A 15,872-nucleotide genomic window follows, 5' to 3' on the forward strand; every position below is an offset into this window, starting at 1 on the left:
GGATGTTTTGGGTTAGGAGCTTTTTGCATTTTGTATTTTCTTTGACAGTTGTGTCAGTGTTTTCCATGGTATCTTCTGCACCTGAGTTTCTCTCGTCTATCTCTTGAATTCTGTTGGTGATGCTTGTGACTATGACTCCTGATCTCTTTCCTAGGTTTTCTATCTCCAGGTTAGTCTCCCTTTGAGATTTCTTTATTGTTTCTATTTCTATTTTTAGATCCTGGATGATTTTGTTTAATTCCTTCACCTCTTTGGTTGTGTCTTCTTGCAATTCTTTAAGGGATTTTTTGTGTTTCTTCTTTAAGGGCTTCTACCTGTTCACCTGTGTTTTCCTGTACTTCTTTAAGGGAGTTACTTATGTCTTAAAATCTTCTATCATCATCATCATGAGAAGTAATTTTAATTCTGAATCCTGATTTTCTGGTGTGATGGAGTGTCCAGGGCTTGCTATGGTGGGAGAACAGGGTTCTGATGATCCCTAGTAACTTTGGTTTCTGTTGCTTATGTTCTTGGGCTTGCTTTTGCCATCTGGTTAACTCTAGTGTTACCTGCACTCACTGTGTCTGACTGGAGTTCTTTCTGTCCAGTTATCTTGCTTGTGTCAGACCTCCTCAGAGTTCAGATGCCTCTGTGATCCTGTGATCCTAAGTGCCTGGGTAGAAGAACTCCTGGGACTCAGCCTGCCTCTGGGATTGTGAAATCCTGCTGCTCTGAGTGCAGTGGTTCTTTTAGGATGGTTCAGGATATGGTGTCTTCACAGGAGAAGACCAGCTAGGTGTTCACTGGTCTGAGTGTAGTGACTCCTCTATAATGATTCAGGGTAAAGTGACCTATGCTCTGAGTGCGGTGACTCCTTTAGGATGGCTCAGGATATGGTGTCTCCACAGGAGCAGACCAGCTAGGTATCTGCCCCAGTCAAAAGGACCAGGCGAGGGCGACAAGCTAATTCTTTTTTTTTTCTTTTTGTTTTCTTTCTTTTTTCTTTTTTTCCTTTCTTTTTCTTTTCTTTTCTTTTCTTTTCTTTTTTTTTTTTTTTGATGCAACCAGCATGAGGTTTAATGATTCCAATATACTGGGGTTCCCTCACATGCAAGCAAGAAGAGAGAACCCCGAGTTGGAGCTAAGAATAGCTTTTATATGGTCTAGGGGGTAGAACAGAGAAACGGTGACTAGGTACAATATGATTGTCAGAACAGTGTGACTTTTAAACTGATCGGTCTTTAGGGAATCAGGTGGCAAGGTCCTCCCTCCCTTGTCTGTCTAAAGTGCTCTGGACCTTTCTTACCCGCAGGTGGGTTCCCTCCCTCGTGGTCTGATGAATGTTAATCAGCCTCTCCCTTCCTCCTCTGAATGTTATCCAGCAAATGTCCTCTGACTAAGGAATGTGTCTGTCCCTCCTGGGATGTGTCCTGGGACAGTGGGGTTCTTTTAATCTTAAATTCAAACTGAGACCTGAAACGAAACTCTTACATTTAGACCCAAAAGTCTTACATTCTCTCCTTTTTCTTGTGGGTGATTCCAATCCTGGAATCACAAACTGTCATTTAACTTTGGGTGAATGCACCGTAAGCCCCACCCTCTAATGCTGCATCTGGGACATGGTTTAGATTTAAGTCTCTTATCTCTGACATTTTGGATAGTCTCTACCCCTGTGCCTCTAGGGTAGGGATATCTCAGGAGTCAAGGCCTGAAGCTCTTTGGCCAACAAGCTAATTCTTAAAGCTGCTCTGTGTTTGAAGTCCCTTGGAATCCTCAGGACCTGGAAGACTACTGTGGACAAGATACCATGAGAGCCAAAGTTACATTTAAAGTTTTAATTACTACGCTTAAGAATTCCATGAAACAGCCAGGTGGTGGTGGCGCATACCTTTAATCCCAGCACTTGGGAGGCAGAGGCAGGTGGATTTCTGAGTTCGAGGCCAGCCTGGTCTACAGAGTGAGTTCCAGGACAGCCAGGGCTATACAGAGAAACCCTGTCTCAAAAAACCAAATAAATAAATAAATAAAATAAAATAAAATAAAATAAATAAAAAATGAAGAATTCCATGAAACAAAAAAATGCCTCTGGGCAGTAAGCCCTTATCCACTGACAGATACTGAAATGCTGGAGGCTATTGTTTATGGGAGAAATAAGCCACTTCTTTTTACTTCCCTAAACAAGTTTGTTTGATCCAACAGTACTGGATGTGTTTAATTCCATGTGGACAGGAGGTATGTACACAGGAAATATCTCAAGATATATGCTTATCTCTGATTGGACCTGATGGGAAATATAGTGAACTGTGGATTTTAAGCCCCTGCAAAGAGTAACTTGGGGGCATTTTCTGGAAACCTAGAGATGCACCTTAATAGAGAGTCCATCAATCTGGCTAGTATTTAATTAAAGCTTGCTTCAAATTTGGCTTTAAATCATGGTGGAGGTCTGATTTTACACTGGCGGAATTAACTACACCTTGAGGAAAGCATGAAGAGAAGATCACAGTATTGCCTCTTGGTAAACACTCTAAATGTTCACCAGATGAAGCCACCCTGGTGACTAAGTATAGTAACTGACTGCAAAGAACTCATCCATATGGGAAGATAATGGCTCATCCTAATCCACTGTGGTCACAGCATAATTAAGATTCATCCACATGAAGTATTAGGGGTTTACAGAGTATAGACCAGAAAAGTTATTTCACGAAAAAGATTGCCATGCTCTGTGTGCAGGCAAAGAAGAACGAATAGCTCTACTGTCTTTATATAGCTGAGTCTTCATTGCTAATCTTCTTAGATTGCTTTGCTCTGCATCTTAACCAAGGATCTGAACTAGGATAATTCTTGTTTATAGACATTCCTTGAAGTAATTTACTATGTAAGAACAATAGAATAGAATATCAGAGTCTGTTGAATCTACCTTGAGAAATTTTCAACCTCATATTCATCAAAAGTGTAGGTGGACTCAGCCAAACTAATGTATCTTGTTGTATATGTTAATGAAAAGGAAACTAGCACTAGTTTAAAATATTAAATGTGCATCTGCTTTTGAAGACAAGGCAAAAATCCAGGGTAGCTTTCAACTTTCTATGCTGATAGTATAGAAAGAGAGTACTACATCCATCCCCAGGTATGGCCTTAGGCCTTTACTTTATCTAGGATAATCTGATTGTATAATAGAAAAAAAAAACTTAGATCATTAGCCAAGAGACCTGAGAATTGGTATCAGCTCTGGCTTTACCTAGCAAAGTTAGTTTAGCTAAACTGTTAAACTGAGAATATTTTGTGTTAATTGTAGTAGCTAGATGACATAGTCCCTAAATTTGCTTTCAGCTCCAAGAGTCTTTGTTCCTCTTTGAGTCACCCCAAGGGAGTAGAGTGTTTGACAAGAGAGGTTCAAGTCCCAGAAATAAGTGTGAGGATGTGTCCTGGGGTAGCTGCTCTGGGCAGCAGCCTCTGGCAGAGGAATTGACAAGCAGATTATTTATAAGGAAATGTTCTAGGCATCAGAATCTAAGCAAAGGAAGGAGAAAAAGCAGGAATGGGCAGAAGATAACTAAATCTGCAGCAACTGGAAGTAGACCTCTTCAAGCTGGTCTGTGTTGGGAGGATGGGCCCAGTCTTGGTGCTTTTCTGTCCAACCATCACTAGACACTGGCTGTGATGAGTGGCTTTCTTTAGCTGCAGTGATACCTAAAGGAAGCTCACAATGGGGACTTTCTACTAGTAGAACTCTCTGGTAGGTGAAAGGGTAAGTCTTTCAGTCTTGAGGGAGAATGATAGTGTCCATTACAGGAGTCTATGCACTTTCACACACTGTATGTAAGGAGTGTATGTGAAAGCATCTAACACCTGTCTGTGCTGAGTAATTGCTTCCATCCACCCATCTACACCCACTCCTATCCACCCATCCTTTTGTTGCCTTGTTTTGTCTTTTCAAAAGTCAGAGGACTGAGTTGTCACTTCTCTTACAAGAAAAGAAAATCCTTTAAAATCGATTGAATTTATCAATCTATTTCCAATCTGAAACTATTGGTAAACTATTTACCAATAACAGTAATAAACAACAACTGACTATTGCTGCACAGTTAGTTTACAGCATCTATAAATATTTACTTATCACAGCTAGCTTCTATGATAAGCTAAGCTGACGTTGACAGTCTAGATGCAGATGTGAGGAACCAGAAGGTTAGTTTCTTGCCTGAAGTCACAGACGCAGCAGGATGAAATGATGATTGTCAGACTTTGAATCCAGTCCCGTTGATTTCTGGTCCAGGATTGGACCTGTTGTGTCAAGCCAGCAGGATCTCAGAGGCAATCAATGGCTTACAAGACCCAGACATAGAACAGTTGGGTTTGTTAGAGCTAAAGACAGCATTGACTTGCTGTGGTTGGAAACCTTAGGCCGCTCTCTCACAGTGCTTCAGTACTGCTCACAGAAGCCTACATACAGACTGTCAACTGATAGTAAAGTGGGTTAGAGAATTTGAGGAGATTCATGGGAAAAGGAAACAAAAATTCCAGTAAAAGAATGCAATGTGTCATGTGCCATAGGTCAGATTTTAAAACACTAATTGATACTTTTATCTCTTGAAAGTCTTTTTAAGATGAGACAGGATTCAGCAGGTCTGGGGTGGGTACCAAGAGCCTTCATTTTCAGTAAATCACCAAGTGATGCTGATTCTGTGTTCTCATGAATGGCCTCCCACTGCTCCAGGAACAGAAACCTACAATCTTTCCCAAAGGGAGCCCAAGATTAGTTCTAGCTCTGAAGGCAGGTTGGAGCCAACAATCAGAAAGAAATAAGTTGGAAGAAATAAGTCACTATGTAGTGACAGTTCTTTACTTCTACCTTTCCCCAACTCTCATCCTGTGTGAGGAAGGAAGAAAGAAGTGGCAAAGACAGGAGAAGGGAGAGGAGGAATGTGAGAGAATAAGAAAGCCCGGTAAACAATGTGGTCAGAGCTAGGTATGTGGTCAGAGCAGACCTTGCTATGTGTTTACATGATGCTAGTCATGAATGATGGATATTGGTTTGGAACTCATTCTTACTTTTAGCAGGTCAATATTATCCATTTTGTAACTGAGAGGAAGTCAGATAGATGAAACCTGCAGATGTTAGAGGGAAAAACACTGAAGACAATCATTCAGAGTAAAGAAAACCCTTGGGGTTAGAAGCCCAGAGCAAAGCTTCATGGTCCTGTTAACTAGCTCCTGTTAATGGACAGTGGCTGAGTATTTACAGACCAGAATTACCCTCCCTCCCTGCCATCCCTAGGGTGACACTTTCCTTCTTGATACTGTCTGTACTGAAGTGTGTGGCTTCATTTCCTGGCTTCTCAGGTGAGCTGAAAGGATGGGTGGGAACACATGATTTTGAAGTGATTTCCTTGCTTTCTCCTATGGGAGATAAAATACCTTCTGAATTTTAACTGTATAGTTTTTCTGAGAAGCAGAAGGAGGAGGGTGGGGAACAGAGGCTCGAATCAGCCTTAGTCAGAAATGTTCTTGAGAGGGACAGGAGGCATGGTGGGAAAAGGGTCCTTTTTCCTACGTAGAATGCTCTTTGAAAGCAATGGGAAGAAATATGAAAATCAGGGCCTGCTCACTAGAGAGCTGCCAATGCTGTGGAAGAATATACACATGAAAGGACTACCTTCAATAGGCAGCAGGATCAAAGCCTCCTGAGGTATTATGTTCAGGGGAAGTGACCCTGCTAGTTCTCTGTGTTGTGTCGATTCTGGTCTCCAGGTGGTAGAGTTGGGATGGGCAGAGTTGATACTGACAGCCATTGTCTGTGTTCTCAAGGGTGTGTGTGTGTGTGTGTGTGTGTGTGTGTATAGAGCCTTTTTGAGACCACATGTCTCTGGAGACTTTAGAGGAAAACTGAGTTCTGGCTCTGGCGCCAGCTTTCCAGAGGGAAATCAGAAGCATGGTAATTAGACATCTCCCCCCTAAGGCAAACGGGGAAGGAGTTTACCTTACCTAAAGGCAACCCAAAGAGATGAAAACCAGGAGGGAGCAGCAGGGTCCACCTGCCAGCCAAACCTGCAAGTCCCCCTATGAGGAGCCATCTGACTCTGTCACAAATGCTATTAACTTGGGCAGCCTGGGTTCTTTCTCATGAAACTTTTTTATCCACTTGTTTGAATGATTTATTACAAAGAATCACATTCAAGCCTTCTGAGAAAATGGCACAGCATGAGGCGGGGAGATAGAAAGAAGTAGGGATGTGTGATCTCACTTACAGGAAATCTCCATGGAACTAGAAATAACTAAAATTTAGAATAGCCTGTTTTGCAAGAACTTGCATAGTTTTTTTTTTTTTACTGATTTGCATATGTTATTCTATTGAGTTCTGCAGTAGGCCTTAAGCTAGGCATTGCAATGGCAGTTTCATATATGTCAAGACCTCAAGGCTGATTCAGAGAACCTGACAATTCCAAGGTCACATAATTAGCTAGTTGTAGATTTGGGACTCAATTAAAATTACTTCTCTATCATCCACTAATCTTCAAAACTGATCTGTTGCCATTTTCCATATGGCAACTGAACCATCTTCAGGGCCCACTTTACTATTGTTTATAGTAAAGACAATAAAAACTTCAGTCCACTTTGCAATTTGAGATTATACCCTTAGCTATTATACCCTATCTGACTCAACTAAGGGCCAGAACTCCCCTATTTCATCCTGAGAGGATATAAAAGGGACAGAGATCACCATACCTACACTTCTACCTACTATAATTTTAGGTAAGCATGGAATATCTTTAGGCTTAGATTTTTCAAAATGTACTTTAATAAGGGTTCTCAAATGTTTGGACTCCCCCTTCTAGTCCACTGTTCAAAGGTAGGAGAGAAAAGATGGAAAATAGGACAAAGGGATGTGGACCTGTTTAGCAGTAGTTTTTTTTTTTTTTTTTTTTTTTTTTTGGTTTTTCGAGACAGGGTTTCTCTGTGTAGCCCTGGCTGTCCTGGAACTCACTCTGTAGACCAGGCTGGCCTCGAACTCAGAAATCTGCCTGCCTCTGCCTCCCAAGTGCTGGGATTAAAGGCATGCGCCACCACCGCCCCGGCAAGCAGTAGTTCTTTAAGGTGATTCCAATGTTTGTCAGATTGTCAACAGTCTGGTTCAAAAAGTGTCATCAAATATGAATCAGCACCAGCGGCACAATCCAGCAGAAACAGACAAGCTTCCTCCCAATCAGCATGAGTCAGTAGGAGCAACCAGAACCAGCAGTAATACCAGGGAAAGTTCTCTGCCATGCCTCTCTCAATGAAGAAACAGCGAAGAAACAAGACTGATGAAACATTGCACAGCTAGCAATGCAAGTGCCCCATACTGTCTGTTAAGTCCTACCTATAGTCTCTCCAAACATCATGTGTCTTCTCATGAGTCTGTTTCAGCAAAACATCACCTGAGTCTGCATCATAGGATGCAACCAGAAATTTCCACTTTCACATATGTATCTGCTTTGCACTGGTGCTCTGAGAACAACTGCAGGAACCATATTCTGAACCCAGCAAGTATGAGGTCCTAGAAAGGAGTAGATAATTAACATGGGTTTTGCAGTCACACTGCAGCAATACTCTAGCCTTGTTAGGGATTATTTAATCTGTTGAGATTTCATTTTACTGATTCTATAACAGGAAAAATAATGCCTCAGTTACTATGATGGGTAAGGAATCTGTCTAGTCTTGTAATGTTGAATGGCTACTTATTATCTCTATTTGTAGTTGTACCTTTGAAAGAAAGTTTGACTTTGAAAGACTTGCAACATTCAAAGTAATTTTAGTCCAAGTCAACCATAATTCCCATGCTGGGATTTTTATAGAGCTAGAAAATGCCATATAACTGTAAACCAGTGGTCTCAACCTGTGGGTCCTGACCCCTTAGGAAGTCAAAGGACCTTTTCACATGGGTTGTATATCAGATAACCTGAATATCAAATATTTGCATTACAATATGTAATAGTAGTAGAATTACAGTTGTGAAATAGCAATGAAAATAATTTTATGATTGAAGGTCACCATAACATGAAGAACTGTATTAAAGGGTTATAGCATTAGGAAGATTGAGAACCATTGTCGTAAACCTCTTCAAAGCCAAAGATATGCTTCTGTAATCACAGTTATCAGCTGTATGACTTTACATGAGGACAGTGTTCTAAGACTGCTCCTTTCCCAGCATAAGATAGGGAGAAGGTGTGCGTGTGTGTAGAAGATGAGAAGATAGATTTGTACTCATACTTTCACCAGCCTAAGGTCTTTGGAGTCCATGTTTAGAGATTTGCCTTTGGAATACAATTCTCTTCTTTTTCTAGACTTTTGTTGGTTAACACTCTCTCAAGTATACCTTTTCAACTCTGATTGTTGTGGTTGAATGACAATTGTCCCCCATAGACTTGGACATTGGAACACTGTTCTCCAGTTGGTGGTGCTATTTGGGGAAGTTTAGATGGGACAGCTGTGCTGAAGGAAGTACATCACTGTGTAGAGGAGTTTTAATCCAGAAACATGGCTGCTTTCACAGGGGATAACATCCCAAGACCTTCTATGACTATGTGATCTAGCAGGAATGCAGACCTGCTTTGGATTATAGTATGGTCTGGCTGGAATAAGACATGCTCTTAGCACACACCTTTAATCCCTAATAAGAAAGGTAAGATTAATTTGTAGAAGGAAACAGTCATATTTGAAAGGGATGTCTAATTGAAGGGCAGACAAAGTAATGAATCAGAAAACTATTTGACAGAATGAATCAGAAATAAGATATACCCAACTCCCATGAGAACAGCAGAGGAAGGATAGGCTACTAAAGATCAGAGCAGGGAAAGAAGAATGTGTCTATGTGTGTGTGTGTGTTGGGGAGAAGAGTGTGTGTGTGTGTGTGTGTGTGTGTGTGTGTGTGTGTGTGTGTGTGAGTTTTAACAGGACAATTTTACAGACAGGTTGCAGAGAAAACAAGCTAGACATAGGTGAAAACAGGATGAGCCAGAGAGTGAGAAGGAACTAGAAGATTAGAACATATTGCCAAAGTTATTATGAGGCCAAGCAGAGCAATTCAGACAGAAGCTGAGAGAAGCCAGACTGAATCAGTCAACTTGGAGTATTAGATTGTACAGAGGCTAGAAGTTTCCAGGCCTAGGCCTAGGAATAATTAGAACAGAGAAGGAAATGTTCTGGGCCCAGCTCAAGCTATGTATTTGTACAGTTTGGGTATGGCTTTTATCTCATCACTTCATCTGAGGAAGTAAAAGTAGCATTTACATCACAGAGGCTAGGCTTTGAGATTAAAGGTCCTGTATCAATGTGTTCTGTTTTTGTTTCATCTTTGCAGTTAAGAATGTGAGCTCTCAACTTCCTCCTATTCCTGTCCTCATGCCTGCCAGTAGCTACTATACCTCATCCCTTGAACTGGAAGTCAAAGTAAGTTTCTTATAAAAGTTGTTGTGGTCATGGTGATACTTTATCACACCAACAGAAAAGTGGCTAATACACTCATGTTCATAGTGTTGGGTATAATGAATTGATTTACTAGACATATGAGAATCTACATTCACAATAAAAAGATAAGTGATTATTTGAATAGACACTTGATTCATTTTTTTCAGCTTTGAAAATTAAATTCTAAATATTTTTGAACATAGTGCTCTGATATTCTCAGTTTATCTCCTTCTACTGATTTTTCATTGATTCTAAAGTCTTACTAGTTTCTTTTCTGCGTTTCTTAGTAGACTAAGCTGGAATTCAGGACATTCTCTGGCTGTTGCTATGGTCATAAATTGTTGTACCACTGGGCAGGGGGGCATTGTTATTTATTTCATTGGAATGCTCTCAAATTCTTTCTAAAACCTCTCTCTTCTTTTGTAAATTCTTTTTGTAAAATCTTTTGAGATTCCCATTTCTGAACTGGAGAAACCAAAGAGGATCTATGTATTGCTAAATATTAAGATGCTAAGACCCCTGAAGTTTTTGCTTTGAGACACTTGGTGTGATGATGAAGGTTTTTCTAATTGGCAGATCTACCTAGATCCTTTGGTAAGAAGGGGAGAAAATGGAAAAATGTTGTGTGAAGGCTGTCAAGAGCCCAGTTTGCACATTAATAGGTACCTAGATATGTAGTTGAAAGTACCTTGTCCCAAAGGGCCAGGAGAGTGAATGGCAATATGCAGCTGTGGGGGGGGGGGGAAGTGGAGGTGGGGGAACCTCTAGAAAGTCTCAGAGAGCTGGGATGTGAGAGACTCAATGAGGATGACTTAAGCCAAAATGCCCAACAGTAAAGAGATAGAACCTGAAGAGACCACCTCCAGTAGATAGACAGGGCCCCCAGTGGAGAGATGGTGCCACCCATCCATCTTCAAAATTTTTGACCAGGAATTGTTCTGGTCTAAAGGAAATGCAGGGACAAAAATGGAACAGAGACTGAAGGAAAAGCCATCCAGTGGTTGGCCCAACTTGGGATCTAACCCATGTACAGGCACCAAACCCTGACACTATTATTAATGCCATGTCGTGCTTTCAGACAGGAGCCTAGCATTCCTGTCTGAAAGGCTCCACCAGCAGCTGACTGAGACAGATGCAGATACTTACAGCCAACCATTGGACTGAGGTCGGGGACCTCTATGGAAGAGTTATGGGAAGAATTGAAGGAGATGAAGGGGAGGATGGCAACCCCATAGGAAGAGCAACAGTATCAACTAACACATACCTCTAGGAGCTCCCAGAGACTAAGTCACCTACCAAAGAGCATACATGAGCTGGTCCATGGTTCCTGGAACATATGTTGCAGAGGACTGCCTTGTCTTGCCTCAGTGGGAGAGGATGTACCTAATTCTGAAGAGACTTGGTGCTCCAAGGAAGAGGTATGCTGGGGTGGTGGTGGTAGTGAGGTGTGTGTGTGGGTTGAGAGGTAGAGATACATCCTCTCAGAAGCAAAGGAGTAGGGGGAGGAAGGAGGGAGGAAGAACTCTGGGAAGGGAAGGGAACATTTGAAATGTAAATAAATAAAATAAATTAATTAATAAAAAAAACAAAACAAAAACAAACAAGAAAACAGCAACAAAACTCCCAAATATAAACAAACAAACAAAAAGAAAATGAATTGTGATTATTGTTTGTCATTATTGGGATCTAAGTTCCTAAATTAAAAACAGAGAGATCCAAATAAATCTACAGTCATATACTAACTTTATCTGTTAGGTTATATTTAAATTTCTTCATATTGTAAGAAAGCAAATCCATTACATGATGTGTATGATTGTGACATACAACAAAATTTAAGGGTATAAAACAATTCTTATAGCCTGGTATATATTTGGAGACTAGTTTTCACTAAAATGTGAAGATGCGTCCTTCCTAAGAGGGCAATGTCCTATATTTATCCACTTAACCAGTTTTTAGCATGGAAAGTTAGGATCTAAGGACTGGGAAAAAGAAGAAAGAAAGCTAGGGGTAGTAGGATTGAGAAACAGATGGGAAGAGCAGATAGGTCCAGTCTGGGTAGAGACTTGTAGATAGGTAGACAGAATGTAGCAAAATAGCTGGTGTTGCAGGATATTTGATCACACTGTGAACCCTGGGATTGTATTAGTTAGTGGAAATATCTGTTTCTAGTTGTGGTGTGGCTTAGCACACACCTTTTTGTTTGTTTGTTTTTTGTTTTTCGAAACAGGGTTTCTCTGTGTATCTCTGGCTGTCCTGGAACTCACTCTGTAGTCCAGGCTGGCCTCGAACTCAGAAATCCGCCTGCCTCTGCCTCCCAAGTGCTGGGATTAAAGGCATGCGCCACCACAGCCCGGTTTAGCACACACCTTTAATCCAAGAGCTTTCTGCTTATTATAAACAGGATTAAATAAAGTCAACCATAGGTTAAGAGTTGGAGCAACCAGTTGACAGGGAGTGAACATAGGAAAAAAACCATAGAGAGTAAAATGGATAGAGAGATACACAGGAAGTGGAAGAGAAGGACATTGCATTTGAAGTTGTGAGATGGCCTCATAGAAAAGAACTTCCTTTTGGGATGATGACTAAGGAGAAAGGACTGCTGCGTGCTTTCTCTGCCTCTCTGAGCTAGCAAGCTTTCACCCCAGCGTCTGGCTCCTGAGTCTTTATTGGTAAAGTTGAATGATTTAAATATCATTAAAAACAACAAGTTGGGGAGGCCTGATAAAAAAGAAGGGAACACACTGAAAGGGGTGATGATACCCACTGACTGCAGCAGAAATAGATACCAGTTGCTAAGATTGGATCAGATATGCCCACGGTTTTAGTGCCAAAGGCTGATCCAGCTCAGGCCTCGGAGCTCCCAGGCATGGAGTGAGAAGCTTCATCAAGGCAATAGTTCACAGAGGAGTCTGAGTAGTTCTCCTCATTTCATACCGCTAGCTTCAGCAGAAGGGACTTAGGTTAGAGACGTGTTGGTCATTTTATAAAATAAGGTTATACAGGCAAAATCAAAGCCAGGAGATAAATATTCTTCTAGTTAGTGCATTAGCCTGTTTATTTGTGGGAGGTTGGCTTTGACAGATTTGATCGTGAGCTTCCAACCCCAGCTTCGATTCCTTCTTTTCTGTTTCATTCAGATCAAGTCACTATCCTGTGTTTTATTTATAGAACAGCTGAGTTTCTCTCCTTCTGTGAAGCCTGTTTAGCACCTTGGATGCTAAGATTATCTTAAAATACCTTCACATCCTAAGTCAAGGCTGAAGAAAGTGAAATTCTTGGGGTTTTGTACGTTTCTGTGGTGGCCTATATTGATAGTAAACATGGCAGGATATAGAGTCACCTAGGAGATATTCTGGGTACATATGTGACTGTGTTTCCAGATAGGTGTAATTGAGGGAAAATTACCCTAAATAACAGAGTCATAATCCTGGTTCAGGGTTCTGGACTAAGGAAAAAACAAAACATTCTTCTCTTGCTGCTTCTTAACTGTGGACAATGTGAAAAATTGCCACCCCACCTCCACCTTATCATGCCTTCACCATAATGGACTGACTATATTCTCCACCTATGGACCAATATGAACTCTTCTTTCTTTGAGTTGCTTTTTTTTTGCCAGTCCTAGCAATGAGAAAAAAGTAGTGGATATAGTAGAAGAAAGATATCCTACTGGAAAATTTGAGGCTCTACTGATAAATGACTGATTTTTAGTCATTATTCCTGATTGCTTGTAGCTAGAAGTCCTCTGTTCCCCACATGCTCATTTACAAAGACTGTGAAGATTCCAACTAAAGACCACCAAAACATTTCAGAAATAGCCTTAAGTAAAGTTGTTTGTGATTTGATGGGAATTCATCCCTGTTGTCTCTCCTTCTCCCATGCTTAGTTAGGGTTTCACTGCTGTGAACAGACACCATGACCAAGGCAACTTTAATAAGGACATCATTTAATTGGGGCTGGCTTACAGGTTCAGAGGTTCAGTCCATTATCATCAAGGCAGGAACATAGAGCATCCAGGAAATCATGGTACAGGAGAAGCTGAGAGTTCTACATTTTCATCTGAAAGCTACTAGCAGAATACTGGATTCCAGGCAGCTAGAATGAGGCTCCTAAAGCTCACACCCACAGGGCCACACTTATTCCAACAGGGCCACACCTTCTAATAGTGCCACTCCCTGGCCAAGCATATACAAACCATCACACCCCCATAAGTCCAAGTAAATATATCGAGGTTCTTTGCAGTTTTGAGTCCTAGTTAACAATTCCTGAACAGACTTCCTATTCTGGGATTCTAGTTCCCTCTTGAATTGGATCCACGAACAAATTAATCCATCCAGGACACTAAACAGTAGGATGTAACGCCTGCTGTGTTGCATATAGCCCAAATATTTTTGAAAATTCAAAAACAATAAACCAGTTTCAAGAGAAACATCAAAATTACTTAGAAGGATGTTGGAGTCACCTGGAAAGCCAGACACAGCAGGAACAATGCCCAGCTGCAGTGCAGCATGTCTGGGGGTTTCTTATTGCTGTTCTTACTATTCTTATTTGGTATACAATACAGACTTAATTCTATTTTTAAAGAGAGAGGGGAAAATGGCTTAATAGCAGTGTCCATCAAATGTGGTTGAGGGAAAAGGCTGTTGTAAGACTATATCTGATCAAGGAGTTCAGAGACATAACCTTGTCCACTAGACAGGAGCAAATAGAAGTGGCAAAGGCATCAGGATTGTTTTAACAAGTTATACATACTTTCACTTATTGAGCAAGTATAGGTATTTTTGTATTAATTCTTGCCATGTTATTAACAAGTATGTATGGAGGTTCCATTATTTGTATTGAAGATATGCTTAATAAATAGAGTGTTGACCTACATTTACATGTAGAAAAGCTCAGATTAGAGCTCAAAGCCTATTCCCTTTGTAAAAACTGACATGCAAGAAAATATGTATTTAGCTTTAAAGAAAGAAGTAAAGTAAGAACAAAATGACATAAAATATAAAGTAGCAATTTGGTTTCAAGGGCACAAAGGCTATACACTGAGTACAACTACTTCTTTTCCTGTTCTTTAAGTTGTTATTTCATTCTTTGTATTTGTTTGTGAGAATTTCATATGTGAGTATTATACTTACATCCTTTCTCTCCTCTCTCTTCTTCTTCCAACTTCTTCCATATTCCCCTCTTTCCCAAATTCATGACTTCTATTCTTTCTTTAGTATTGTCACACGCACACAGATATAAATATATAGATACAGCCTGCTCTTCCTTTTAGTGTTGCTCTTACACACACGTGTTAATGACTGACTATTTGGAACTGGAGTCTACAGAGGGACTCATCCTTGTAGAAGATCAGTTCTCCCTTACTCAGCAGCCAGGAACTGCCTTCATCTCTTCATCAAGGGGTAAGACTTTTCCTCATCCCTGTTGGCATGTCAGTTGGGTTGTCCTTGTTTAAGTCTTGTTTAGGCAACTTTATTGTGAGTCCATAGGTGTGGCTTTCCTGTCCTATACAGAGATATATCTCACATCACATGTCCTGGTCTTCTGCCTCTCAATGGATTTCTACCCCCAATTCCATGATACTCCTGGGGCTTATCTGTAGGTATATATTTATCAACTAGGGCAGGACACCCCATGGACAGCTGTTCTCTGCCTTTTAACCAGGAGTGGATTTCTGTAATCTTCTCCCTTTTCTACAAAGAAAACCTCTTTTTGTTTCACAATAACATACTGTCTCTTTTTTTGCTTACTTTCTATTCCATACACAGATAAATGTTTTATTATTAACTATGCATCCTAATTACCCATTCAGCATTCATTCTAATTATCCTTTCAACATTCATCTACTTGCCAGGAATTACAAGAGATGCAACAATTCGTAAGGCCAAGTTCTGTTCTTGAGGAGCTCATAAGCCTGTTTGGGGAAGTAACTGTGATAAAAGGCACTGTGTAAAATCTGCCAAAAGGGAAGTAGGCGTCCTGGCTTTCCCATTTCTCATTTCCACAGATAATCAATAATTAATCCTACTTTGTATTTTGCTTATACCTGCCTTCCAAGGAAACCAAATGCTTTGCATACATTACATTGTGAACACTCTCCATAGCAGAAAAGCTTCATATTTGAATTTTAAACACCTATCAGCTCATAACCAGTGCAACCTGTCTCACCCCACCTCTCTCACGCCATCCGTGGGCACAAGGCATTAACATTCACATAAAGCATCTAAAGCATAATGTCCCAGTACTGGATCCCCACACCTTACTTTTCTTTATATCTTTCTGAGCACACACCCCAATTCTTGTTACAGACTATGCATTGATAAACCAGTTACTGGGACAGCAATGGGAAAGATAGTATGAAGTGACTTTTTTTTTTTTTTGGTCAGCAGCAATATAAATAAATAAATAAATAAATAAATAAATAAATAAATATCCTGAAGATAAATTTGGAC

This window comes from Grammomys surdaster, unplaced genomic scaffold (assembly GCF_004785775.1).
Source record: "Grammomys surdaster isolate TR1022 unplaced genomic scaffold, NIH_TR_1.0 125901, whole genome shotgun sequence".
Lineage (NCBI taxonomy): Eukaryota > Metazoa > Chordata > Mammalia > Rodentia > Muridae > Grammomys > Grammomys surdaster.